The following is a 25,966-nucleotide window of genomic DNA, read 5'->3' as shown; positions in this document are numbered from 1 at the left end:
AGTACCTCTATTAGTTGAGCTAAATATTTCTGAAAACACATTTTAAAAAAGGACTTTGCACCCAGCCACCTAATTCCCTAAATTCTCAAATGATTTGATGTTGGTTCATGAAAGAAGTGCTAGTAATTCCTACATATAGTTCTTAAATTATTTGTAACAAGCATAGCTCAAAATATAACAAAAGGCATAGTTTACTTTCCAAAACAAAAGTTTTCCCAGAGAAACATAGAAGGTATTTATACAACATACATACATTTACACAACGTCGTGAATTCTTCCACTACAATGGGATGCAAACTGACCTACAACTGAAAATCAGGCAGTTATTTAGCAGGGTATAGTTAGTACCATGCTCTCAGCTACACCTGCAAGGGAGTCTTTACTTTCAGAAAAAAAACCTGAAAGATGGGGGGGGAGGGATGGAAAAGGGAGGGCAGACTTGCTGTTGAATATACAGGGAATTAAAAAAATATACACCAGCAGTGCTAAGCAAGATAAGGAGCGAGGAATGGAACTAGGGAATCCATGTTTCTTACAGATTGTAAATATTGTCTTGCTGTTTTTCACTCAGGTTATCACTGGTGCCTTACTACACCAAGCAAGTGAACAGTGGAAACTGGTCTATGTACTGACTGACAGCAAGTTATCCCCCCAGAACACCATATAATTTCAAACCTCCCTCACTACCAACAGTGGTAGCTTCTCCTCACTCCAGCAAATTTTTTCACAAGATTTGCAGGTATTAACTATAATAATCGTTAATTATTAATAATCACATTTGATGCTGACTATGCTTTATATTTACTGAAAACGAACAACTTTTCCAAGAACTACTAAGAACAATTGTCAATCAATGCTCACATAAAACTGGGCTACTGTGCTAAAGATGAACAGGTTTCTTTTAAAAATATTAGGGCTGTTGCACAATTTGAAATTGCAATTTTTCTTCTTAACCAGAAAAATAACCTTGTTGGATACTTAAAAATTCTTCTAGCAGAATTTTTAAGTGTCATTTTAATAACCTTATCCACACAAATTTTTTGAAGTTTTATCCAAGCCTGAAACTTATGCCTGCATGCAAAGGTGAAGCTGCATGTAAGCACAGCCTCTGGTATTGGTACAGGCTGGGGTTGATAAACAGCTGGTGAACAGCCTTGCTGAGAAGGTCTTGGGGGGGTGCAGGTGGATCAGGGCCGGACATGACCCAGCAATGTGCACTTGCAGCCCAGAAAGCCAATTCTATCCTGGGCTGCATCCAGAGCAGCATGGACAGCACAGTGAGGAAAGGGATGTTGCCCCTCTGCTCTGCTGAAACCCCACCTGTACTGCTCTGGAGCCCTCAGCACAAGAAGGACATGAACCACTCAGTGCAAAGCTGGGCAACCAAGATGATTAGAGAGATGGATCACCTCTCCCAAGAAAAAATGCTGACAGAACTGGGGTTGTTCAGTATGGAAAAGGAAAAGCTCTGTAGATACCTTAAGGGACCTTCCAGTGCTTGTAAAAGGAGTACAAAAGAGCTGGAAAGAAACTTTTTACAAGGTCATGTAGTTATAGAATAAAAAGTAATGGATTCAAACTGAAAACCAGTAGGTTTAGATTAGATGTTAAGAAAGAAATCCTTTTGTGTGAGAGCGGTGAGGCACTGTACTGTGAGGCGATTAAATTGGGAATGCTTCACCTATGTTAAGTTTTTGAGGTCAGGCTGGATGGGGCTCTGAGCAACCAGGTCTAGTGGAAGGTCTCCCTGCACATTGCAGGGCAGCTGGGAGCAGATGAATTTTAAGGTCCCTTGCAACCCAAATCATTCTATGATTATGATTTATTGTGCACCTACAGCATTTTGGCTTTTTTATTGTTATGTAATACAACACAAGATGAAACCATGAAATACAAAACTATGTAAAAGTCACATGCAACTGAGAAATCTACTTTCAACTTTGGTATGCTTTTTGGCCTACATATATTTCCAAAAAAACAGTCAAGGAAGAACAGTGCTAAGAACTAGAGTATTCATTAAAACCAGAATATGCAGTTTAAGACAAAAACAAAACAAAACAAAACAAAACCAACTCTCCACACTAACAAAACAGACTCTCCTTTCTGAATCACGCTTCCATTGTTCACCACAGTAAAAAAATAACACATTTTAAAAATCCAGTATTTAGATAATGAATATTAATACTTTGTATCTACAATCAGTGACACTCTCTTAGTCTAATATGTAGACTGATAGTGTACTTCAGTTAAATGCTCTCAAAACTTACACGCTGTACATATGAAATCAAGAATTTGACTACTATTACTATAAAAATACAAAAAAAAATTAGAAAAAGCTGAACATGAATGAAAAATGAAAATCATCTAAAAATGCTACCAATAATACACAAAAGCTTTTCAGGCTAATAAAAACTAAGATTCTCACAATGCCATGTGAAATTATTCTCTCAACAGGATAATCAGAAGTCAAAAGTAGACACAAACTATGTTCCACATACTCCTAACCCAAGCATTCAAAATATTTTAAGTTACTTTCCTTGGCATCATCCAGTAGGCTTTAGTATCTAAACCAAGGCCAAAGTAGAGAAACTTTGAAATTAGGTATTAGACAATCCATATCTAAACCATATTTACTGATTAAAACAATCTACAGCTGACTTGACAAGAAAAATATGATTATAGAAATCACTTTAACTTTCTTTTAATGAACTGCCAAAACAAACAAACAAAACAACAACAAAAAAAAGAACTTGACACACAACAACCCTAGCTTACTCCCATCCTGTATTTAGTTAAGTCACTGCCGCTTGATAAACAGCTTCTTACAGCACAGTGGAACTAGAAAAACTTTTTCATGCAGAACACATAGCACAGTGAGTAGAACTGAAACACCAGGACTTCAAATATACATAATGAAAACAGCATTTATGCTGACCAGTTTACAAACTCCCACTTATTTTATGTGAATAGGTCAATTCCTCAGAGTAATGTCAGGTACTAGAGAAAACCAAGGAGACCAATGAGTGATGTTCTGCAAAAATAACATTAGATTTCATTGCATTTAAGAGCAGCATTAAATAAAAAACATCAAGGAGGGGAAAAAAAATCCCAGCTCCCCATACTCAAATATCTTAACAGTTTTGTAACTTACAACTTATTTTCTTCATTTATTACCTCTTATGAAAACTGCAATGAACACGTCATTGCCATAACTCGCAAATTAAAATTCATCACGTAAAGATGGAACTAACCCCTAATACAAAAAAACCCATCAGGAGTAGAATAAATACGAAAGAAGAAAAGCACTAACATGCAAACTATTGAGGAAGGACATACCGGTTTAAAGAATTTTTTGGCCTTACTGCTTATATCCCATAAATGAACTTCACATTTTTGCCACACGTATTGTTTCTGACAATTAAGCTGAAATAAACCTAATGAATACTTACATCGTTAAAACATCTAAATAGTAAGAAATTATTTTTTTTTACTTTACTTTGAAAACAAAATACAGTATTTGGCTTAGTCAGATCCATTTCATGGTGAAAATATTTCTAGTTAGTAACAAGAAACACACGCAAATAGAAGGAAAATGAAAATCGAGTTACTAACAGCATATCAGTACTTTAGAATTCACTGAACATGTAAAACATTTTTGTTTGCACCGAATTCAGTAAAATCAGTATTTAAACTTTATTAACTAATAACTTTCATTAAGCTGTTCAGGCTCTTGCTTGGCTGGAAAAATCACCTTCCATGATGGTAGGAAAGCATATGCTTATGTGTTTTACGTCCCCACAGGAGGGATTACCAAAGGAGCTTTTATAGAGAAATTCACATGCTAGAGTTAATGTTGGTTTTGTAAGTTTTTGAAATGAGTACAATAAGACAAGCTACAGCTTATGAAGGTACAGGAAACGTGGCAAAAAAGATGTATCTAGTAGAATCAGCATCTCCTTGAAAACAGACTTCAAATGGGGTAGAAGATAAATGGCTTCACAAAAAAGTCATCAAAATATCAATTTAAATTGATGCATACAGTTATTGTTCAATCATTTTACAAATGAACGGTGCTGTGATTAGTTTTAAGTCTACACAACATCCAAAGCACTTTCAGTAAATTACTTCATAGAACAAAATACAACACTGTTCCATATTATCACAGAAAGCATCAGCTCAGCACTGCTACAGTTGGTAGAAAGGTTGCAGCTGATAAAAATACGGTTTACTTCAAGAAATATACTAAGTTCTCCAAACTAAAAATGCAACAAGAATCCAAAATTGTTAATATAATGCTCCCTTGATTACACACACATAAAAATTTAACTTGGTAGTTCTGGAGCATATAAAATAATAACTGCTATATGTCAAAAATAACTAGTGGGTGCAGTTACCACAATTCATAAAATGCATAAATCCTCATGAAATTGTTAACAAATATATTTTACAATTGGCCTAACAACAATCATTAGCCCCATTTCATAGATCTGAAACTGAGAGATTACCTACCCAAGATCACGTATCAAACAGCAGTGGTTTTTGTGTTTGGTTTCTTCTCTTCCAAGAAATTCTTAGTATCTGCAGCAACACTCTCCTTCATACCTTCCTGTAGGACTGCAAAAACCAGCACCTAATTAGAACACCACTTATTTTTTATATTGATAGCTGATGAGTGTACAGATTTCATATTTATTCATTCCACATTTAAGCAGAGATTACGAACATTCTTCACTTTTCTGCTTTTGAAAATACGAACGTAAGTGTTATGAACTGTAACAAGCGCAAGCATGTATTTTAACTTGCAAAAGAGAGACAAATAGTATGCTTGTAAAAAATTCTCATCTTGCAGAAATAAGTTCTAAAAAACCTAGTTATAATAATGCTGCATTTTTTGTATAGTTTGGAATATTAAGCAAACATACCCATTAACATGCTCTTACTTCCACTGGTTAGCATAGCAAATATCTAGAGGTGTAAGTGATGTTTTTCTGTGACTGAAGCCTGCATTTTTAAGCTCACTGACTGCTTCCTAGAATAGCAGAGCTGTTCACCCCTTTATTTTAAGCAGGTACTTTTCCATCAACGTTTCCATCCAACTTTTCTGCTAAGTCTACCTAGTCATGTGATGCTACTTAGAATGATTTCAAGATTACTGTTAAGTAATAAAATATCTTACTATCGGCATTTCCACTGAATATCTGCCAACGACTGCAAAATCCAGAAAGATGGATTTGCTAAAAGAAAAAACTACTCCAGGGCAGAGCGACACCAGGCCTCAGAATTAAAGAAAAAAGCACTTAACTGGGAGAAGTTTGGATTTTTAAAACATTTAACCTTAAGGATGAGAAGAGGTTCGAATGTACGTTCTTTACTTAGCACATGGCTTAAACTCTTTTGCCATGTTTTGATGTGGGCGGCCATGACACCTCGAGGAGCCGCTTGGGCCTTGTTTACTGGTGACACCACACGAGTAAGCACAACTCGACCTTCTCTGTTCCCATACAGAAACTGTTTGGTTTCCAAGGAACAAGCATATCCATAAAGTACAAAAATTGTGCCCTGTTGTCTGCCAGTGTAAAAACACCACCAATACTTTCCCCACGTTGCGTCCACAGTCCATGCGCTGCGATGTCCCACGCCCGCCATGCCGGTGAGGCCCTTCCCGGCGGCGCCCAGCACCAACCACCCAGGCCAGGCCAGCCCATTTCCGGCAGGGAGCGAGGAAACGCTCTCGAAGCGCCCGACGCGCCCCTGTCCCACCCAAACACGCGCCCTCACCTCGCCTCGCCTCGCCCAGGCCGCGTGAGGCGGGGCGCGCCCATGCGGGTGCCCGCTGCTCCCGGTACGCGCCCCCGTCAGACCTACCTGTGCCCGCGCCGCCACCGCCGCCGCCAACGCGCGAAAGCAACGGGGACGCGCACGCGCGCCACCGCCGCTGCACTGGAGCCGGGTCACGTGCTCCCATGCATGCGCGTGTACAGCGCTGCAGCTTTCCGGCGCATGCGCGCTGTTGCTGCAGCCGCTGCAGCCGCCGCCGCTGCAGCCGCCGCCGCCGCCGCCGCGCGGAGCAGCGAGCACGGCCGCCGCTGTGCCGTGCCGTGCCCAGCCCGCCCGACCCCCGCGCCCCGAGCGCGCCCTGCCGTACCTGCGCCCTCGCGTCCGCGGCAGCTCCCGCCCGAGCAGCCGCCGCCGCCGCTGCTGCCGCCGCCGCCGCTGTGGATTCAAACTCGCAACGCGCCCCGGGCACAAACACCACCTCCCCCAGTCGCACACGCCGGGCCGCTATGCAAATGAACCCCGTGTCTCCTCCCCTCCCTCAGTTTGCCCCGCCCCCCCGTGGGCACAGGGGCCGGCAGTGGGGCACTGCTCCGGAACCGGCCAATCGCAGGGCCGGCCATCTTGGTGGCATGCAAATAAGCCTCCGTGATATTTAAATGAGCAGTGGCCCCGCCCCTTGGTGCGCAGCCGTGCAAGGGTAGACGCATTAAGCGCCGGGGCGCGCTGCGGCCGCTGCCGCTAGCGGGCGCTGTGGAGCACCGAAGGGCGGTGCCGGGAGCAGCCGGCCCAACCCCCCCTCCTTCCTTCCTCCCTTCCCTCTCGCAGCTTCCCACCACAGGACTGCGGACTACGTGGCCCTGCAGCCTCTGTGACACCTTCAAAAGCCCGCCTGCAGTCCGCCAGGCGGCTTTATCAGTGACCTGCAATGCTCGCTGCTCGTCCCTTATCACACCTCATGTCCCGCCTCTGGGCTAGGGCTGTGCCTGACCAAAGCCCAAGAGGTTTGGAGTTGTTTGATAATGCGCATTGAGGTTCAAGAGTGCCAAGAAACCTAAGGGTGCCTGTTGGCTCTGCTTTTAGGTGAAGCTGAAGCACATGGGTTAACCTGGATGAGCTTCAGGTCAAAACGACAATTTCCCCATCCACCCTCCATTTCTGCCTCTGGCAAGGGGGAGAAAAACACACGGCCTGCTTTGACATGAGCTAGCACATTGTGTTCTTTGAACAGCCAAAGGCAGAACTGAGCAGCAGGTGGTCTGTGCCAGGAGGCATGGGTCAGGTCTAGGAGAGAGACCCATGGCTGTGCCCATAGAAGAGCATGTGTAGACTTCCCAGCGGAAGTACCAGTCACCTACTAAGCTGGTAGTGGAGAATCATGTTCTTTCTCTGTTGAGGCAAAGAAAGGTCACATTCTTCCTGAACTGAAGGTGTGAAAAACATAACTTTATTTGTTTTCTTGGAAATTAAGCTAAATATAGATAAAACTAATGTCTGTCATATATGGGCCAGGCTGGGCAAAGGTTTCTCTGTGCACATATGTTGTGAAACAGTATCTGCGACACAGCCGTTGTAAGAGTCTTGTCAGGTGTGCTTGGTGGATGGGCTAAGGAAACTTTCCTGTGTGACTGTCCAGAAACCACTCTGGCAGTCACACTCGCACCACCAAAGCTGGGACTGAAGCTGCTTCACACTCGCGGCTCCAGCAACTGATGGGTAATCCCCTTGACTCCCTACCCTCCCCACACTCTCACAGTCAGACCACGTTTCCTTACTGGTTTGACCCCAAGCTTCCCATAGCAGAGTCTCCAATATCTGGATCCTTAAAATAATAAAATCACAGTGCAGCAACAGAATCAGAGCTGAGGTTGGTGCCTTGGAGGGAGGAGGGATCCTGAATAAAGGAACCCCTGGGCTTTTTTACCCTCCCATTCTATGCACACTATAGTCTGAAGTGTTCCAGCTGAGTCCTTGGCTCCTGCCATGTCTCTGAGTGTCCCGATCACGTGGCCAAAGCCACAGGCCCTTTGCCTCCATTGTTGTGCAAAGGGTTGCCACCAGTTCACAGCCTCTTGCTCCTCTGGGGCTCCTGCCCCCCAGAGCTCAATCTGCAGCTGCACTGCTGCCACACACTGAGCTACCTGCATTGAAGGTATTCCTCAACAGATTGAGGGGCAGTGGTTTAGAGTTCCGCCATTCCCAGTGGTTTTCCTGATCTCTCTGCTACATGTTTCCATTGCACAGCCAAGATGGAACAAGGAAATGTACGCATGCCCATAAATTTGCAAACACATCTACAACAGGGCTTTAAGAAGAGGTACTAGCCTGGAACTTGAACTGCTGAAATGGGAACATGCATCTTTTTCAGCTGTCTTTGCTACAGGCATGACGATTTCTAAGAGGAAGTGTGACCAAAACCTGTAACCGTAATGTCTTAAACTTTCATTGTTGAAAGTGCCATGGTGAAGTGTTTTGTCTTGAAAAAGGAATACATGAATTTGAAGTTGAGCCTTCTAAGCTTTTGTGTACCGTCAGAGGACAAGATTTTTCAGAAAAAAGAGGCCAGAACTACCCATAAGTTGGCAGTTCCTAGCCATGCCTATTGTTTAACTTGTAAATTCACTTCTGGTGAGCACTTTTGCAGGGTCCTTGCATATAAGTCCTTTGGGAGTCAATCAGGATTGAATGCTTTTTGGCTAAAAGGTGAGTTTCCAGAAAACTGTGAATCGTTTCAATCTCTGTAATCTCTTTGAATAACGACTGGTGTTATTCCAAACTCAATTTAGTATAGAAGCCATTTCAGCAATGTAGTTTTGTTCAATGCAGTACAATTCATGTAGCAAAGAGAGAGTTAAGCATGAGAGCTGGCACCAATCTCTTCTCTCTGGCAACCAGTGACAGGACCTGAGGGAACGGCATGAAGAGGAGTCAGGGAAGTTGTATTAATGTAGTGTTATAGCAAGTTAGTGCCCTGCTATCGCATTTCAGCCACCAGCAGTGGTAGTAGGACTGCATCCTTAAATTTGAAGAAAAGATAATATTTGAATTATAAGATTAGGAATTTGAGGACATGAAATTCCAGATTTTTGTCAACGACTTTTCCTATGACGGGTCATAAATTTGAAAAAGCAGTAGTATCAGTTTATATTGCTCGGCATCTTTGCAAGAAGAAGGTTAAAATAAAAAATTTTCAGAGAACTGAAACTTCATCAACTTGTCTCTATTTGCAAAATGTGAGGGTTTTGCTGTAAGAAGAATGTGCAAAGCAAACAGTACGCTGGAATTAAATGACAACATACAAAATTTTAGCACCACAAAAAAGTAGATATCAATCTAGTTTCCTGTCTGATTACTCTATTAATGTGTTCAAGCATTGTAATGATAAACATAGAGAAAAAAATATATTCCAATGGACTTTACAAAAATAATGTTAAAAATTGGGCATCTTATGTGCAACAGAGAATTTCTTCTTGATTTCAATTCTTCAGTGAACTTGAGGCTTAAAATCTGCATACAATATTTAATTTTCTTATTTCCAGGTAGTGTTATAGGACAGTTTCCAACCTATGAATATCACTAAAAATCTGATTACATGATCCTTCTTTCTGTATGTTAGATTGTGGTAGAAGTGTGACATTAACACCATGAATATTTTCAAAATATTAACTCTCCCCATATGATTTAGTAATTGCTAATGGAGACATTGCAGGGTCACAGTGGGAATGCTAAAAGGAAGAAAGGAAAGTGATGCATAAAAAAGGTACAATTCCCAGTATGAAAATGTACTTTTTATATAAAGATAACTGCTGACTATTAATAAAAACAAAAGATTGTAAGAAACATTTAGCAAGAGGGGAAAAGTAATTTTATTTCCAGTAATTTTAAATAAATACTGGAGAACATGTATTTAAAGACCTCACTTTGCTAAATGGATGACACTTTTGAGCCAGTAAGATTTACATTATTTGTTTTTTGGTAAATTGCTAGAGTAGTCAGTATTTCTTACATATTAATTGCCTAATAGGATGGAATAATTAAAACTTATCTGATTATAAACAATTCCTACACAGGTCTAAAGAAACATTAAAATACCAGAAAGTAATTTCACTAAAAGATATATTTTTGGTAAGAAAAAATAAATCCTTATCTGACAACCCGATCTGTGATTTCGCACTGTTACGTTAATGATTCAGCTTGCTGATCATAGAGGTCTTTTCCAACATTAACATTTCTCTGATTTCAGTCTTCAAGAATTTCACTGTGAAGGCTTAAAATGTCACTGGTATAGTAACTGCATGTTAACTTTCTGGTGAAGAAAACCAGAAAGCTTTTAAAATTCCTTTTTCATACAAGGGCACTTTTTTTAAATACAAAACTTCAAGTACTCTATGAATTTATGTTAAGACATTTCATAAATATTTTAAATATATTAACTTTACAGTACAAGAACAAAGAGCAGGAACATGGATAATATAACCAAAATACTTGAGAAAAGTTTCCTGCAATGAATTAAAGCTAGTTAAGGCATTTGCACTTAGGTTACTGTTCCCAGATTAAGTACCTTCCGGTAAGGTGAATTTTGTAAAATATAGTGTTATTATCTATTATCTTTAAGGCAAATAAGAGGATTTGGGGAAAATTCCTAAGTCTTCTCTATTCCTCTTGGGTTTTATGTTAGTTTTTAAAAATAAATTTTACTAATTATGAAATAAATATCCTCCTGTTCAGCTGTTTTTGATTAAACTTACTTTGTTGTGACTTTGGTGTAGTAACTAATATATTTGCTGAGCAGACATATTTAGTTTAAACACCTACCAGTTGTTTTTCCTATGGAGTTGTCCTCTCTCACTTTGCTACCTTCCACCACCAACAAATTATGTCTAACTTAATTTCTGGTTTTAATAAGAAAATCTTATTTTGTAGCAGCGATATTTGTATAGTTCAGTGGTAAGTGCAAAGTCCAATTAATGACAAAACCATGCTTTTATAGCTTTTGAAATTTGTTCTACTAAACTATCTGTATTTTGAGATACAGGCAAGTATCTGTTAATTTTTATGCTAAACATCTAGTAAAGAGTCTATCAGACTTTGAAAGAAAAAGTGATTTTAACAAAATGAGATGTGATTGACAACTGGAATCCATTAAATTAACATCCTTTCCAAAAGAATCCAAAAATAAAGTCAATTCTGAGCACCAATCAGGTACATTTTTTAGAAGGAATCGCTTGTCTCCTACTGTCTCATTTGAGATGAGAAACTTGGGAAGCCAAGTTCTAAAACCAGTACCTGATATACAGGATATAATCGCTAGAAGTATTCATTTGGCCATGAAATAAGCTGGTTGCCATTAAGTGTGTTGACTGAAACTTAGTTCCTTAACACAATTCTCTTTGCATTACTTCAGGAAAATTGCTCTTGGAATAGCTTGGCTTGGAAGATGTCTTTCTCCCTCTAAAAATGCAAAGTAATACAAAGTAGTCAGGTAAAGGAGCATTGTTATTGCAGTACAAGTTGTGAAATTAGTACTCAGTTTTTGCTCATAATACTTCTCAGATGCAGGATGCTTTATCATTAGACTACATAGTTTTCTGAACATGTGTCTCATTAAGTTTTACCCAATATAAGTGTTTTGAGAATTGGGTAAAGAAATGTAAAGAATATTTTATATGATTCCTCCTTGGAAATACGTTTTGACCTGTTAGAAGGAGTCTGCTTGAACATGTCTGGAATGTAATGCATACTGGATGTTTTCAGTAAATAAACTGATAATCTTCTCTGCAAATCATCTGAAATGTGTGGGTTGATTTTTGTCTAGCCTAACATAGTCTAAAAATGAAAAATAAATGAAAAAGCACTGACCTTGAATGTTGAGCACAGGAAATATACTGGTACAAAGGCTTACCCTCAGGGCAAATCATTCTTCTCTCAGTTTTCTTATTCTCAGCTCAAGCCTTAGGCTTTTTTGAATGTCATACCTGCTTTAGATCCTTCTAGAAAGTGGAAGACTCATGGGTTAATTAATTAAAGTGGTATATCTCAATAAATTATATGAATCTGAAGGAACTTGCCAATGAAGAATCAGATGCAGAGTGATTTAGTAACAACATTGAGAGGTAAAATACTTGGGCTTAGCTGCAGTGAGCTTTTCAAGATGATGTTAATTACATAATAACTGGGACTTAGGGTATCTCATTATCTCAATTGTATTTTAAAAGGTCTCTTTTTTCTTCAATCCCAGTATGATCAACCTTCTACAGACTTGCTGCAGACTTTGTAAATAAAAAATTGGCTGACATATGAATGGTGGAATGTAAGAAAGAGCTTGTTTGGATTTATTTATAATTATCAGTTTTGTTATTTCTGTATTTCCAGCTTGGGTTGAATTTTCTCCACGATGTCTTAAAGCAGAAATGAAGGATAACTTAAATGTCATAGTATTTGTACAAACCAAAAAAAAAGCAATCATATTTCTAAGAAAAAACCCATCAAGTTTTGGGTTTTGTCTGTATTAAGTTGGTTATTGTTTTTGCTAGAAGTCATTGTCTTCCTTTAAAACCTCTTCCTAATTGAAATTGTCATCTGGTATTTTTTGGCCAGATTCTGAGTACTTTGTCATTACTTCCTCCTGTAGGGTTTTATTATGTGGTAAACAAAGATGAATATTTCATGTGTAAATATTGCTTAGATAATATCCAACCATTCCTCCAATACTGAGGCATGCAATTAACCAAAACACATAATATTCATTGGTACTGATTAAAGTCATCAACAAATGGAGGTGTCAGCACTGCCCATTGGGAGTTACTGTGCTGTTACTTAATAATGCATTTAATTTCCATGACTTAGTAGAATGAGTTCAGATGATTTCTCCAGAACATTGGTGTACCTGGGGAAGTGAGAAAAAAAGGAGGGAGGGAGGGAGGGAGGGAGGGAGGGAGGGAGGAAGTGTCGGAAGGAAGTGTCGGAAGTGTCGGAAGGAAGTGTCGGAAGGAAGGAAGGAAGTGTCGGAAGGAAGGAAGTGTCGGAAGGAAGTGCCGGAAGGAAGGAAGGAAGGAAGGAAGGAAGGAAGGAAGGAAGGAAGGAAGGAAGGAAGTGTCGGAAGGAAGGAAGTGTCGGAAGGAAGTGTCGGAAGGAAGTGTCGGAAGGAAGTGTCGGAAGGAAGGAAGGAAGGAAGGAAGGAAGGAAGGAAGGAAGTGTCGGAAGGAAGTGTCGGAAGGAAGGAAGTGTCGGAAGGAAGGAAGTGTCGGAAGGAAGTGTCGGAAGGAAGTGTCGGAAGGAAGGAAGGAAGGAAGGAAGGAAGGAAGGAAGGAAAGAAGGAAGGAAGGAAGGAAGGAAGGAAGGAAGGAAGTGTCGGAAGGAAGTGTCGGAAGGAAGTGTCGGAAGGAAGGAAGGAAGGAAGTGTCGGAAGGAAGGAAGGAAGGAAGGAAGGAAGGAAGGAAGGAAGGAAGGAAGGAAGTGTCGGAAGGAAGTGTCGGAAGGAAGTGTCGGAAGGAAGGAAGTGTCGGAAGGAAGGAAGGAAGGAAGTGTCGGAAGGAAGTGTCGGAAGGAAGGAAGGAAGTGTCGGAAGGAAGTGTCGGAAGGAAGTGTCGGAAGGAAGTGTCGGAAGGAAGGAAGGAAGTGTCGGAAGGAAGTGTCGGAAGGAAGTGTCGGAAGGAAGTGTCGGAAGGAAGGAAGGAAGTGTCGGAAGGAAGTGTCGGAAGTGTCGGAAGGAAGGAAGTGTCGGAAGGAAGTGTCGGAAGGAAGGAAGGAAGGAAGGAAGGAAGGAAGGAAGGAAGGAAGGAAGTGTCGGAAGGAAGTGTCAGAAGGAAGGAAGGAAGTGTCAGAAGGAAGGAAGGAAGGAAGGAAGGAAGGAAGGAAGGAAGGAAGGAAGGAAGGAAGGAAGGAAGGAAGGAAGGAAGGAAGTGTCGGAAGGAAGTGTCGGAAGGAAGGAAGGAAGGAAGGAAGTGTCGGAAGGAAGGAAGGAAGTGTCGGAAGGAAGTGTCGGAAGGAAGTGTCGGAAGGAAGGAAGTGTCGGAAGGAAGTGTCGGAGGGAAGGAAGTGTCGGAAGGAAGGAAGTGTCGGAAGGAAGTGTCGGAAGGAAGTGTCGGAAGGAAGTGTCGGAAGGAAGGAAGGAAGTGTCGGAAGGAAGTGTCGGAAGGAAGTGTCGGAAGGAAGTGTCGGAAGGAAGGAAGGAAGTGTCGGAAGGAAGTGTCGGAAGGAAGTGTCGGAAGGAAGTGTCGGAAGGAAGGAAGGAAGGAAGTGTCGGAAGGAAGTGTCGGAAGGAAGTGTCGGAAGGAAGTGTCGGAAGGAAGGAAGGAAGGAAGGAAGGAAGGAAGGAAGGAAGGAAGTGTCGGAAGGAAGGAAGTGTCGGAAGGAAGTGTCGGAAGGAAGGAAGGAAGGAAGGAAGGAAGGAAGGAAGGAAGGAAGGAAGGAAGTGTCGGAAGGAAGTGTCGGAAGGAAGTGTCGGAAGGAAGGAAGTGTCGGAAGGAAGGAAGGAAGTGTCGGAAGGAAGTGTCGGAAGGAAGTGTCGGAAGGAAGGAAGGAAGTGTCGGAAGGAAGTGTCGGAAGGAAGTGTCGGAAGGAAGGAAGGAAGTGTCAGAAGGAAGGAAGGAAGGAAGGAAGGAAGGAAGGAAGGAAGGAAGGGTCGGAAGGAAGTGTCGGAAGGAAGGAAGGAAGTGTCGGAAGGAAGTGTCAGAAGGAAGGAAGGAAGTGTCGGAAGGAAGGAAGGAAGGAAGGAAGGAAGGAAGGAAGGAAGGAAGGAAGTGTCGGAAGGAAGTGTCGGAAGGAAGTGTCGGAAGGAAGTGTCGGAAGGAAGGAAGGAAGGAAGGAAGGAAGGAAGGAAGGGAGTGTCGGAAGGAAGTGTCGGAAGGAAGTGTCGGAAGGAAGGAAGTGTCGGAAGGAAGTGTCGGAAGGAAGGAAGTGTCGGAAGGAAGGAAGTGTCGGAAGGAAGGAAGGAAGTGTCGGAAGGAAGTCTCGGAAGGAAGTGTCGGAAGGAAGGAAGGAAGTGTCGGAAGGAAGTGTCGGAAGGAAGTGTCGGAAGGAAGTGTCGGAAGGAAGTGTCGGAAGGAAGGAAGGAAGGAAGGAAGGAAGGAAGGAAGGAAGGAAGGAAGGAAGTGTCGGAAGGAAGTGTCGGAAGGAAGGAAGGAAGTGTCGGAAGGAAGTGTCAGAAGGAAGGAAGTGTCAGAAGGAAGGAAGGAAGGAAGGAAGGAAGGAAGGAAGGAAGGAAGGAAGGAAGGAAGGAAGGAAGGAAGGAAGGAAGGAAGGAAGGAAGTGTCGGAAGGAAGTGTCGGAAGGAAGTGTCGGAAGGAAGTGTCGGAAGGAAGGAAGGAAGGAAGGAAGGAAGGAAGGAAGGAAGGAAGGAAGGAAGTGTCGGAAGTGTCGGAAGGAAGTGTCGGAAGGAAGTGTCGGAAGGAAGTGTCGGAAGGAAGTGTCGGAAGGAAGTGTCGGAAGGAAGGAAGGAAGGAAGTGTCGGAAGGAAGTGTCGGAAGGAAGTGTCGGAAGGAAGTGTCGGAAGGAAGGAAGGAAGGAAGGAAGGAAGGAAGGAAGGAAGGAAGTGTCGGAAGGAAGGAAGTGTCGGAAGGAAGTGTCGGAAGGAAGGAAGGAAGGAAGGAAGGAAGGAAGGAAGGAAGGAAGGAAGTGTCGGAAGGAAGTGTCGGAAGGAAGTGTCGGAAGGAAGGAAGTGTCGGAAGGAAGGAAGGAAGTGTCGGAAGGAAGTGTCGGAAGGAAGTGTCGGAAGGAAGGAAGGAAGTGTCGGAAGGAAGTGTCGGAAGGAAGTGTCGGAAGGAAGGAAGGAAGTGTCAGAAGGAAGGAAGGAAGGAAGGAAGGAAGGAAGGAAGGAAGGAAGGGTCGGAAGGAAGTGTCGGAAGGAAGGAAGGAAGTGTCGGAAGGAAGTGTCAGAAGGAAGGAAGGAAGTGTCGGAAGGAAGGAAGGAAGGAAGGAAGGAAGGAAGGAAGGAAGGAAGGAAGGAAGGAAGTGTCGGAAGGAAGTGTCGGAAGGAAGTGTCGGAAGGAAGTGTCGGAAGGAAGGAAGGAAGGAAGGAAGGAAGGAAGGGAGTGTCGGAAGGAAGTGTCGGAAGGAAGTGTCGGAAGGAAGGAAGTGTCGGAAGGAAGTGTCGGAAGGAAGGAAGTGTCGGAAGGAAGGAAGTGTCGGAAGGAAGGAAGGAAGTGTCGGAAGGAAGTCTCGGAAGGAAGTGTCGGAAGGAAGGAAGGAAGTGTCGGAAGGAAGTGTCGGAAGGAAGTGTCGGAAGGAAGTGTCGGAAGGAAGTGTCGGAAGGAAGGAAGGAAGGAAGGAAGGAAGGAAGGAAGGAAGGAAGGAAGGAAGTGTCGGAAGGAAGTGTCGGAAGGAAGGAAGGAAGTGTCGGAAGGAAGTGTCAGAAGGAAGGAAGTGTCAGAAGGAAGGAAGGAAGGAAGGAAGGAAGGAAGGAAGGAAGGAAGGAAGGAAGGAAGGAAGGAAGGAAGGAAGGAAGGAAGGAAGGAAGGAAGGAAGGAAGTGTCGGAAGGAAGTGTCGGAAGGAAGTGTCGGAAGGAAGTGTCGGAAGGAAGGAAGGAAGGAAGGAAGGAAGGAAGGAAGGAAGGAAGGAAGGAAGGAAGTGTCGGAAGGAAGGAAGGAAGTGTCGGAAGGAAGTGTCGGAAGGAAGTGTCGGAAGGAAGGAAGTGTCGGAAGGAAGGAAGGAAGGAAGGAAGGAAGGAAGGAAGGAAGGAAGGAAGGGAGCCACTGATGAGAAAACCTACTTAGAATTTGGCTAAGAAGCTAACATGTCCATATAGAAAAAATCTTATGCCCCTACCACTGTAGCAGACCCCTCTCATGGCGTCATTCCCTACAATACAGGATCCTGAAATCACAGACACTTTTGTCATTAAAATATATATTAATCCCACATTATCCACAAAATTAATTTACAACATGAAAATAAAAACTTCCCCCAAATTACTCCACTCCCTGGCAATGTCTAGTTCAAGTTTTGTACACTGCCTCTCCCAATTACTGTCATTATCTCTAATTCCTTCAACCACATTTTGGACAACAAAACAGACTGTGGTGGCTTAGCCTTGTTTAACACCCAGCTGATCTCTCACTCCCCCTCTTCAACAGGAGCAGTTGGAAAAAACAGGGTGGACAAACTTAGGACAGTCAAGATAGACAGTGAAATCACTTACCAGTTACTACTACTGGGAAAACAAATTTGACTTCAGGAAAAATACTTATTGCCCATTAGAATTGATATGGGGAATGAGCAGTTAAAATTAAAACACCTTTTTGCCACCCCTGTCTCAAAATAAGAAGAGCCCAAAGCTGTTATTGTGTAATAAATCATGTATTTCCCTTTATTCTTTGCCTTTTGATAAAAATACTGAAATGTTAGTTCCTTTTCACACAAGTTGGTACAGGTTCTTGCTTTGTTTCTGTTTTTCTGCTCTATCTTGCAAATTGGAATTTTAATGTCTTCTTGACATAGCTCATCATTAAAGTCAAACTATTAATTATTAACATAATCATCTTTTCAAATGTAGCTCATTTGTTTCAAAATGAGATGAACAACTTAGAAAAATTCAAAACAAAACATCTCATCATGCTCAGTTTCTTCATTATGATGGGGTAGAACCATATTTATAATGCAGTCTTTTCTGGAAAGATTCTTCCTGTTGGAGCTGGAGAAAGAGAAATGGCTCATGCAAAAAAAACCCCATAAATAAATGGAAGATGTTATGCTGACACTCACTTTAGGACATAGTTAATGGTTTAATTGTGAATGTGGTGGTGCTGGGTTAAAGACTGGACTTGATATTAGAGGTATTTTTCAATCTTAACATTTCTAGGATTCTGTGATTCAACAGCATATTCTAAATGCCTATAATATCGTTGAACAAATTCACACTTTATTTTGCGTTTTCACCGAACTTTCAAATGCCAATGCTACTCTTTAGAATTTATTTTGAAAGAAAATTATATTTTACTTTCAGTTATATTATATTAATACCATTTTATGAAAACATTAAAATTTATTTCATTGAAAATACAGACTTTTTAAACTAATAAACACTCATTGTGTGACCTCAGTTTATCTACATCTTTTGTTTCGAAAGAGAAAACATACAGAGATCTCCAGAACTCCACACCCTAACCAGAACTAAACAGCCCACCCTCATGATGCTAGTGCTAAGTTGCCTGAAATGAGAGGCATGCATAATTTTTTGGTGTATCTGACAGTAATACTGTCAGATACCAAAATAAAAGTTTTCGTGTGATAGATGACAGAGAAGTAAATATATCACAACACTTACAATAACATACCTTCCACACAGTGTTTGATTAACAACAGACTTGGACAACTATAGGAACAATTGTCAGAAACACCACTTGAATATTTGATATATTTTGAAAGAATATATCTGTTAAATCCTGCTTAACTAATTAAATTTATTCAATTATCTTTTCTTTCTTTGAATCCTCCTCTTCATAATCATTCTTCCATTCCTGTCCCCAAGACTTGACCCACAAAAATATATTTTGAGATTGTATTGGAAACTGGTCTCAAGTCACCATCAGGGGACAAAACTCTGATCAAAAGGAATGAAACCCTCAGGTAAATAGTCATCCCGTTTCAGATCACTGAGGTTTTTAGGTGCATTTCTTTCTGGTCTTCTGTGTAGTTCTGCCTTTTGTTCTAGTCTCCTGCTAATGTCCAGCTCATTTACTTCTGAGATGTGTCCACAAGGCATTACTCTGTTTCACCTGCTCCAGCAACTCCAGGGTCTGGTATCTCTTTTGCCTTACTCTTTGCCAGTGTGTCCATGGTTTTCCACTTCTGCCAGACATGTGAAACTTTTCAGAGCTTCTCAGCTGAGGAAAAAGCAGGTTCATTCACAGTTTTGGTGACCCAACAGCAGAACCAGTGAGGAACTACATAGCTACCAATTCACAAACTCGGCGTTGCCTGGCAACCGGGGCTCGGGACATGAGGTGCCTCCAGAGAGTTTGGAACATGGCAGGGGTGTGGGGGGCCCCAACAGGGCAAGGAGCAGGAGTAAGGATGGGCTGAGGTGGAAGGGGCACGGCCAGTGTCTGCAGGAAGGTGCTGGGGTGCTGGGCCTGCATTGGCCCAGTGCTGTGGGATCTGGCTCTGGCCATCCCTGGGGATGCCTCCTGGCATGCACAGCTGGCCCTTCCTATCTGCTCTGTGCCCCCCTCTCCAGTCCACACACAGGGCAAGCTGAGAGACTGCTGGGGTGTGAAAGGGCATTACAGACCATCCCTGCCCCAATTCTGGTTGTATGGTGGAGACCGAGATCAGAAGCACCCATTGGAGAGTATCACTCTCAGGCAGTAGAGTTGCTCTCTAAAGTCTGGTCATTGTGGTTGTACTTTCATCAGTAGCATTAGTAATGCAGGTAGGTAAAGTACAGTTCCCTAAATCAGAATGTGTTTACAGAGACTTGCTGAGATCTAGACTTTGCATCCCAACAAAAGAGGTCACAAAGTGAGAGAGGTCCAGAGGAAACTAACAGAGAAAGCAAGATGTTTGCATAACAACATGCAAACATTTTTGGTTTTCTGTTCTAGATGTTCTGAAAATTCATGACCTGCTCATGCCAAATGAGTAGAGAGTGGCTAAGACAAAAAATATGCAATACAAGGGTAAATATTTATGCATGCATGTGATGTGTCCCCAGCCAAACTGGGACACCCCAATTACAGTTTTATGCAAGGTTCTCTAATCACTAACACAACACTACTAATTGCTAATCATAGTAAAAGTCTGCAAAGCAACTATACTTCTGCAGCATTGTGGCTTCTTGCCTGTTGAGTCCCACATCAGTTTGGTACAGTTACTTACATGTAAGTAGGCTGAGTGAGTTGGGGATGTTCATCCTGGAGAAGAAAAAGCTCCAGAAAGACCATATTGCAGCCTTCCAGTACCTAAAGGGGTCCTATAGGAAAGATGTTGTGATAGAACAAAGCGTAATGGTTTCAAACTGAAGGAAGGTTAATTGACATTAGATATAAGGAATCCGCTTTTTACAGTGAGAGTAGAACAGGTTGCCTAGAGAGGTGGTAGGTGTCTCGTCCTTGGAAACATTCAAGGTCAGGTTGGATGGGGCCCTGAGAAGACTGATCAATTTGAAAGTGTCTTTGGTTATTGCAGCAGGTTGAACTAGATGGCCTTTAGAAGTCCCTACCAACAAAAACCATTCTGTGACCCAAAGATAAATAAAAATGTATCCACTTTGGATATTCTTGAGTTTTGTTCCACTCCAGGCATTAATCTCGTGTCTCTTGCATCCACAAGAGAAACCAATTCTGAGCTTTTTTTTTCTTACTATCAAACTCTGCAATGGAAAATAATTTTTTAATTGTTTTGTTAAAATCCCTACATGTCAAGCTGAATTTCTGGTACTACACCTATTCTACAGGACTTCTGTTTAGCATTTTAGAATTGCCATTTTAGTATCAACTTGCCTACTGTCTGTGAAGTGGGTACATTAAGGAGCAGCTGATGAGGAGCCAGTCTAGAAGCAATTAAGTAGGCAGATTCACTGCCACAGTCTAAAAGTAAATTTGTGAAGTCCCAGATGTAGTGCTCCCTCACTCCCCAGTTCCTGTACTGCAAAAAACCACTAACTACCCCAAGTTCTTCAGCCACCAGAATTCTACTGGAAGTGCAAATCACTGTGACGACAGGTTCTTTTTATAATTCATGAGCACACTTTGTAGCATTTCTGAAGTGTAGAATTTTTTTCCTGGTTCCTAGTTAATGTGATAAAATGCCCAGCCTTTCTGTCTCCCTCTTTATTACTGTCACCAGCACACATTGGTCAAATTATGGTCTTCTGCATTAGAAAAAATGTATGCTCTTCTTTATCAGATAAATGGAAGAGAGTAATTCCATCCGTAAAGAGACCTTACTTTACACTCACCTTGAATTTAAATTGAAAACATGTTTAATATCAAGCACAGAACAGTAATACTTTTATAGTCAACTGTGCTATTGAAAGCACTATATTTTATTTCATGTATCCAACTATTGCATGTACCCTCGTTTGCTATTTAGCAATGCTAAACAATTACATATGAAGGTGAGGGTTTCCTCTGCCCCACACTTTACCATGTGTATTGATATATTGATTTGTTATATACAATTCTGAATTTGTAAATGATGCCATAAACGTTGGAGCAGTGAGGCCCCAAAACCCATAAACAGGGTAATGAGAAAGCAGGACTGTAGAGCTTTACACCTTTTGTTATCTGACATTTGCACAAACAATAAAACATTTTCGGAATAAACAGGCTATGGATCCCTGACTCAGGAAGCTTCAGGCTGACTCAAATTCTTCTTGTCTCATTTTCCATCACCCACACCTCACACCCTGCTGGTGCAGTGTGCTGCCTCCCCTCACTTTGGCACCCAAGATCAGATCACTCATGCCTGTCTGCCATGTGGTGAATCAGGAGTGACAGAGCCATTATTCCATGAGGAGTAATGCCAGGCCATGTCCATAACACACATCTCTCAGTGTGCTCTTCTTCCCAAAAGCAGATTCCCTGGCTGCAGCCTGGGATGTAACTTGTCCTTTCCCTATTGAGGGGAACTTGGCACAGGACAAAATGTAGATCTTCTTTGAACTGGAGGTTTATTACAGCTGGACTTCAGAAGCTGAGATGCCAATGCTGGAGGAAAAGAGTCAGCTGCTGGAGGTTTCAACTAAAGCTGCCATACTGTGCACTAAGAAACTCAGTAATGATGCCCTAGTTTCTGAGCATCCTAGGCTGGGTTGCTCTACTTAAAGAATTAAAAGCTGGTTTTACTGTTCAGCTGCAAAATAAATAGGTGATTTCTCAGGGACATATAACTAAAGTAACTGCCTTTCATTCATGTGAAAAGCAACAGTCATCCTTGTTTATATTAACTCATAATGTCATTGTATGTTTTGTAAATGCAAGGTTTTGTGGCCAAACACCACTGTAGGGATCCTTTTATTCTCTATTTCTGTCTCAAGATGCAATGTGATTTGCATGCATCTACAGTAAAAAAAGATATGGAAATAATAAATACTAGAATTATATTAATTAAAAGGAAGACACAAAGGACAAAACATCCTATTACAGTATCTTACAAAGATCTATTAAAACAAATTTTGGATTTATTGTAAAGCCCTTCAGAAAAATATACATGTAGTATTTAATAATTTTCAATTCTGCATTGAAGAAAATGGCTAATTTTCCATAGGTTTTTTTCTGCTGGATAGGTTTCCTGGTCATGAATTTTTCAGTTGCTGGATTCTTCTTTTTAATTGTAAAAAAATGGGAAAGGTGTTTGCGTGGGAGAGAAAGAGGAAACCTTCATAAAATTTAATAATTTTCAAGCTCTTTTATGCAGTGGTTGAACTTAAATGTTCTATTGTTGGAATCATTAAAAATATTTAAGTTTTTACAGTGCACTAATACTTTTCACTATGGAGCATAAGGAATGCTTAAAATCTAAGGATTAAGACAGATACAAAGGACAAAAAAGACAAATGTAGAGCAAAACAGTAGCTGATATTTTTGCTTCCATGACTTCTGTCTTGGTTTTTCAGTTTCAGGGCGTGCCTTTATAGATATGTCTCTCTGCTTTATATGGCAGGGAGAAAAAAGGAAGGGCTTGGTTGCAGGAAAAACAAAGAGAATGAAAGGCTGTGAAGGACCATTGGAGACAGGAAGTGCAATGCTGATGAAAGAAGGAAGTGAGAGCCATAAGGGAAGCAGTCCATCAGATGGGGTCAGGAGAGTTAAGAACAGAGAGTACTGTGCAATGACATCATCACTGCACCCACTGAAATTATTTCTGTGTCTCCCAAGCCCAAACTCTGGTGGAGTCCTTACAGGATAATGCTAATCCTTCCCCTTAGCTCATATAAACACTGAGTGGTGGTGGCTAAGAAAATGACAGCACGGAAACTATGGCACTGAATGATGACGTATGAAATTATGGTTTTTCTCCTACAGCAAAGCTGAATGAACTACGGCTGAGAATAGAATGCAGATAAGAAGGACCTATTTGCCAATGTCCTTGGAACTCTACTTCTGCATATTTTGTAATTAAAGTAGAAATGTGTAGTTAAGCAAGTCAAGATACACATTTACCAATTCAGGATGCCTTTGCAATGTCATCTCTGTTGTGAAATCCCACTGTTCACAACAGCTCAGTTCTAACAACAATGTTCTCCTAACTTCCTCTCTTGAGAGGCACGAAAGCTAATGCAGCCTTCACACTGCATACACTCCTGCATTACATGATTGCTTCTGTAAGCAGAAGGTTATATATTCAAATCCTTTCATGGCTGCATGCCTGCACTGGAGTATTACAGAGTAGTGTTAAATACTACTTAGAATAAGATTCTCATGAGTGACTTCTGAAGAGAATTACTTTGTAAGCTACCAAGCCTGGTCAGTCAATTAACTACTAACCCTGTGTACTACTGTGCTCACCTTACCTGAATGCAGTAAACTTGGGTTAATATACCTATGAAAACATGTCTCTGAAGTATCCAAACCAAGCAAGGCTTAGCCATATTTATTACCATTACCTCACCATATATATATATATATATATATATATATGTATATATGTATATATGTATATATTCATCCATGAACAGACTTGTATGTTCCTAATTGGACCTTCAGCAGGTGTCTCACATAGGTAATAATTATTTAATGGGTGGTTCTGTTTTATTATGGCGTGCCAAAATATGTAATGCTATTAGTATGACCATCATAGACAGCTGAGGAATGTCACAACAAATGTGTAACAAATAATTTCTGCCACAGACCAATGATCACAGAACTTCATTTCTAATGTAGGAAAACTCTGATTCTGTAACAGAAGCATGTATGAAGTGGCATGGTAGTGGACATTAATTCAATTTTTCCCTTTTAAAAAATAATTCAAGGTCTCTTTAAATAAAAGTTTTTAAAATTAAAAGCATGGAGGAAAAAAAATCTAGTATTTTAACTGAAGCAAATGGGTTTTCCTTGGCAGTTTCCCATATAAGCATGCTAGTACATGGGAATTGATTCACTTGAAACCCAACATAAGGTCCTTAAAAATGAACCTCTCTCTCTTATAAATATTCAGTGTCAAGAGGCAGAGAAGAGACAATGTGGAATGCTAACACTAATTGCACCCTGTGTCCTGGTTCCAACCAGGACGGGGTTAAATTTTGCAATAGAGGGGAGGGGGTGCAGCCAGGACTTGGCAGTTGTTCTTTACCACCTCAGCCATTGCTGGGGGCAGGGAGAGGGGAGAAACTTGCTTGCTTCCAGGGGAGAAGGGGCTCCTGCTGGTTGGGCAAGCATGGTGGATGGAGCAGTGGGATAACGCTGATTCTGAGTAGAGGGAATGGTCAGCATGGCTGTGGTCAGGGCAAACTCTGCACTCTCTCTTTTATATCCTTTTGTTATTAATATTCTTTCTGTTGCTGTTCATTTTCTTATTTCAGCCTGTGATCTTTGCCTTTTGTGCCTCCAATTCTCTCCAATCCGCTGAAGCACAGAGGCAGAGAGGAAAGGGGAGAACGGACTAGAAATGTGGGATTTGGAGTTTCATTGGGAGCACTAAATGGGGGAGCGCCATTCCTTCAACAGCATGTTAATACTAGGGTATCCTACCAGTTTATCAGTGGATGTTACATTTGCCTTCTGATCTTAAACAAATAAATGACAAGATATTTTAAATTTTGAGACTGCCATATTGTAGGCAAGAAAAAGTGTAAGTCTACAGGAGGCAAGATCTGTTTGAGAACTTAGAAATACAGTGGTGCTATATTTATGTGTACCTGAATCCAAGTCACTTTTTCTAGAAATATTTTTTGAGGGGACAAACCACTAGCTTCCTCTCCATATTGCAAATGTAATTTGCTTATGTCCTTCCAAAGAGGTGCTTTTCTAGAATTATGTGGTATTTTCCTTCATGTGCCCTTCAGCTGGGTTAATTTTCAGCTGGTAGAGTTCTTCTTAGTAGTGAATAAGTACTGTGTTTTGAATTAAGTATGAGAATAATAATGTGGTTAAAACCATGACACCAGGGAATAAAAAAAGATACACAGGAATCTGTGAGTGTGACAGGAAAAAATCCAAAGGAACAAAACCAAAACAAAACCCCAAAGCTGGTTCTGGAAAGCAGTGGTAATTATGATGGCCAGATTTTAACATCAATGTACACCTCTTAAATTACCATGACTTACAAAGAAAAGGCTTGGAAGACATTTTAAAACAGACCAATGAGCCAAAATGAACATACAATTGCCTTAGATGTGTTTAATCTTCTGCCTTAGAACCCACTTATCCTTTTCAAAGAAAACCAAAGGAAAACTAATGAGTCAGTAGGACTCACATAGTTTCAGGAAATGGCTTTATACCCACTGCCAGATTATATCAAGAGGAGAAGGAATGACCTCATTACATCTGAAGACCAACAAAGAAGAGACCTTTCTAACTTTCCTGCTGGTTTCTGGCTTCCCACAGCAGCACTGACAGATATATCCAAGAAGCTGGTTCTGAGTCATCTCACCTGATTTTGTGCTGCACATGTGAGAGTCCTGCAGGAAACAGGGTCATGCTGAACCCGTGTGTGTTTCACATGAGCCACTCTGCTGCCTGTCGCTCTCCATCCGCCATTCCTCCGCACCTGGATCAACCTCTCCATTTGCTTCTGTACAGCTTCCTCCTCAAATTGTGTCAGCCTGATGTCAAAACACAAGTGCACCATGCAGTACAAGTGTTTGCAGTTACAACTTGTTAATGAGGCTCCACAGAAAATGGTACAGACCTCCTTAGAGTGGCCACACCTTTCTCTCCTGTGCTTCAATACAGCCCCATCATGATCCCCTGACAGATCCTCCCTGTGACAGATCCCTGTTCTTTCTATGGAGGATCCTTCAATCATGAGCTGCAAAGACAAACAAGGGGTCCAGCTCATGTTTTTCTCAACAAGCCTCATCAATTCTTCACCAACTTAAAGCAACACTGCACAATTCTTATATTTTTACCACAAGGTCTGACTGTGCAATTACAGTCACAGCTGCAGATTCCTCAGATGCTCACCAAGCTCCAAGTGAATATCAACTCCATATAGGCTTGATGGTTGTGTAGAAATGAACTGCAAATGAAAAAACTATGTTATTTTCAAGTGCACTTCAAACTGGGAAAAGAAATCATCAAAAAGTGATAA

At 41.4% G+C, this 25,966-nt stretch overlaps 1 protein-coding gene across 11 annotated transcripts in view; it reads right to left on the bottom strand.

Moving 5' to 3' along the window:
- ATF7IP (activating transcription factor 7 interacting protein) overlaps positions 1–6,310 on the bottom strand; it is an 82,133-nt gene extending 75,823 nt beyond the window's left edge. For 9 of the 11 annotated variants that reach the window (XM_059472231.1, XM_059472232.1, XM_059472233.1 and 6 more), the window contains exons 1-2: positions 6,146–6,310; positions 4,510–4,614 (exon numbers count right to left, since the gene is read on the bottom strand). The gene's annotated coding sequence lies outside the window, so the exon portion shown is untranslated. Of the gene's footprint in view, positions 1–4,509; positions 4,615–5,865; positions 5,905–6,145 lie in introns of those variants that run through there. The other 2 variants (XM_059472225.1, XM_059472228.1) reach the window with 2 other exon arrangements.
- Between the last annotated feature and the right edge of the window lie 19,656 nt (positions 6,311–25,966).

This window comes from Ammospiza nelsoni, chromosome 5 (assembly GCF_027579445.1).
Source record: "Ammospiza nelsoni isolate bAmmNel1 chromosome 5, bAmmNel1.pri, whole genome shotgun sequence".
Lineage (NCBI taxonomy): Eukaryota > Metazoa > Chordata > Aves > Passeriformes > Passerellidae > Ammospiza > Ammospiza nelsoni.
This window is presented reverse-complemented; position numbering and strand designations above follow the sequence as displayed.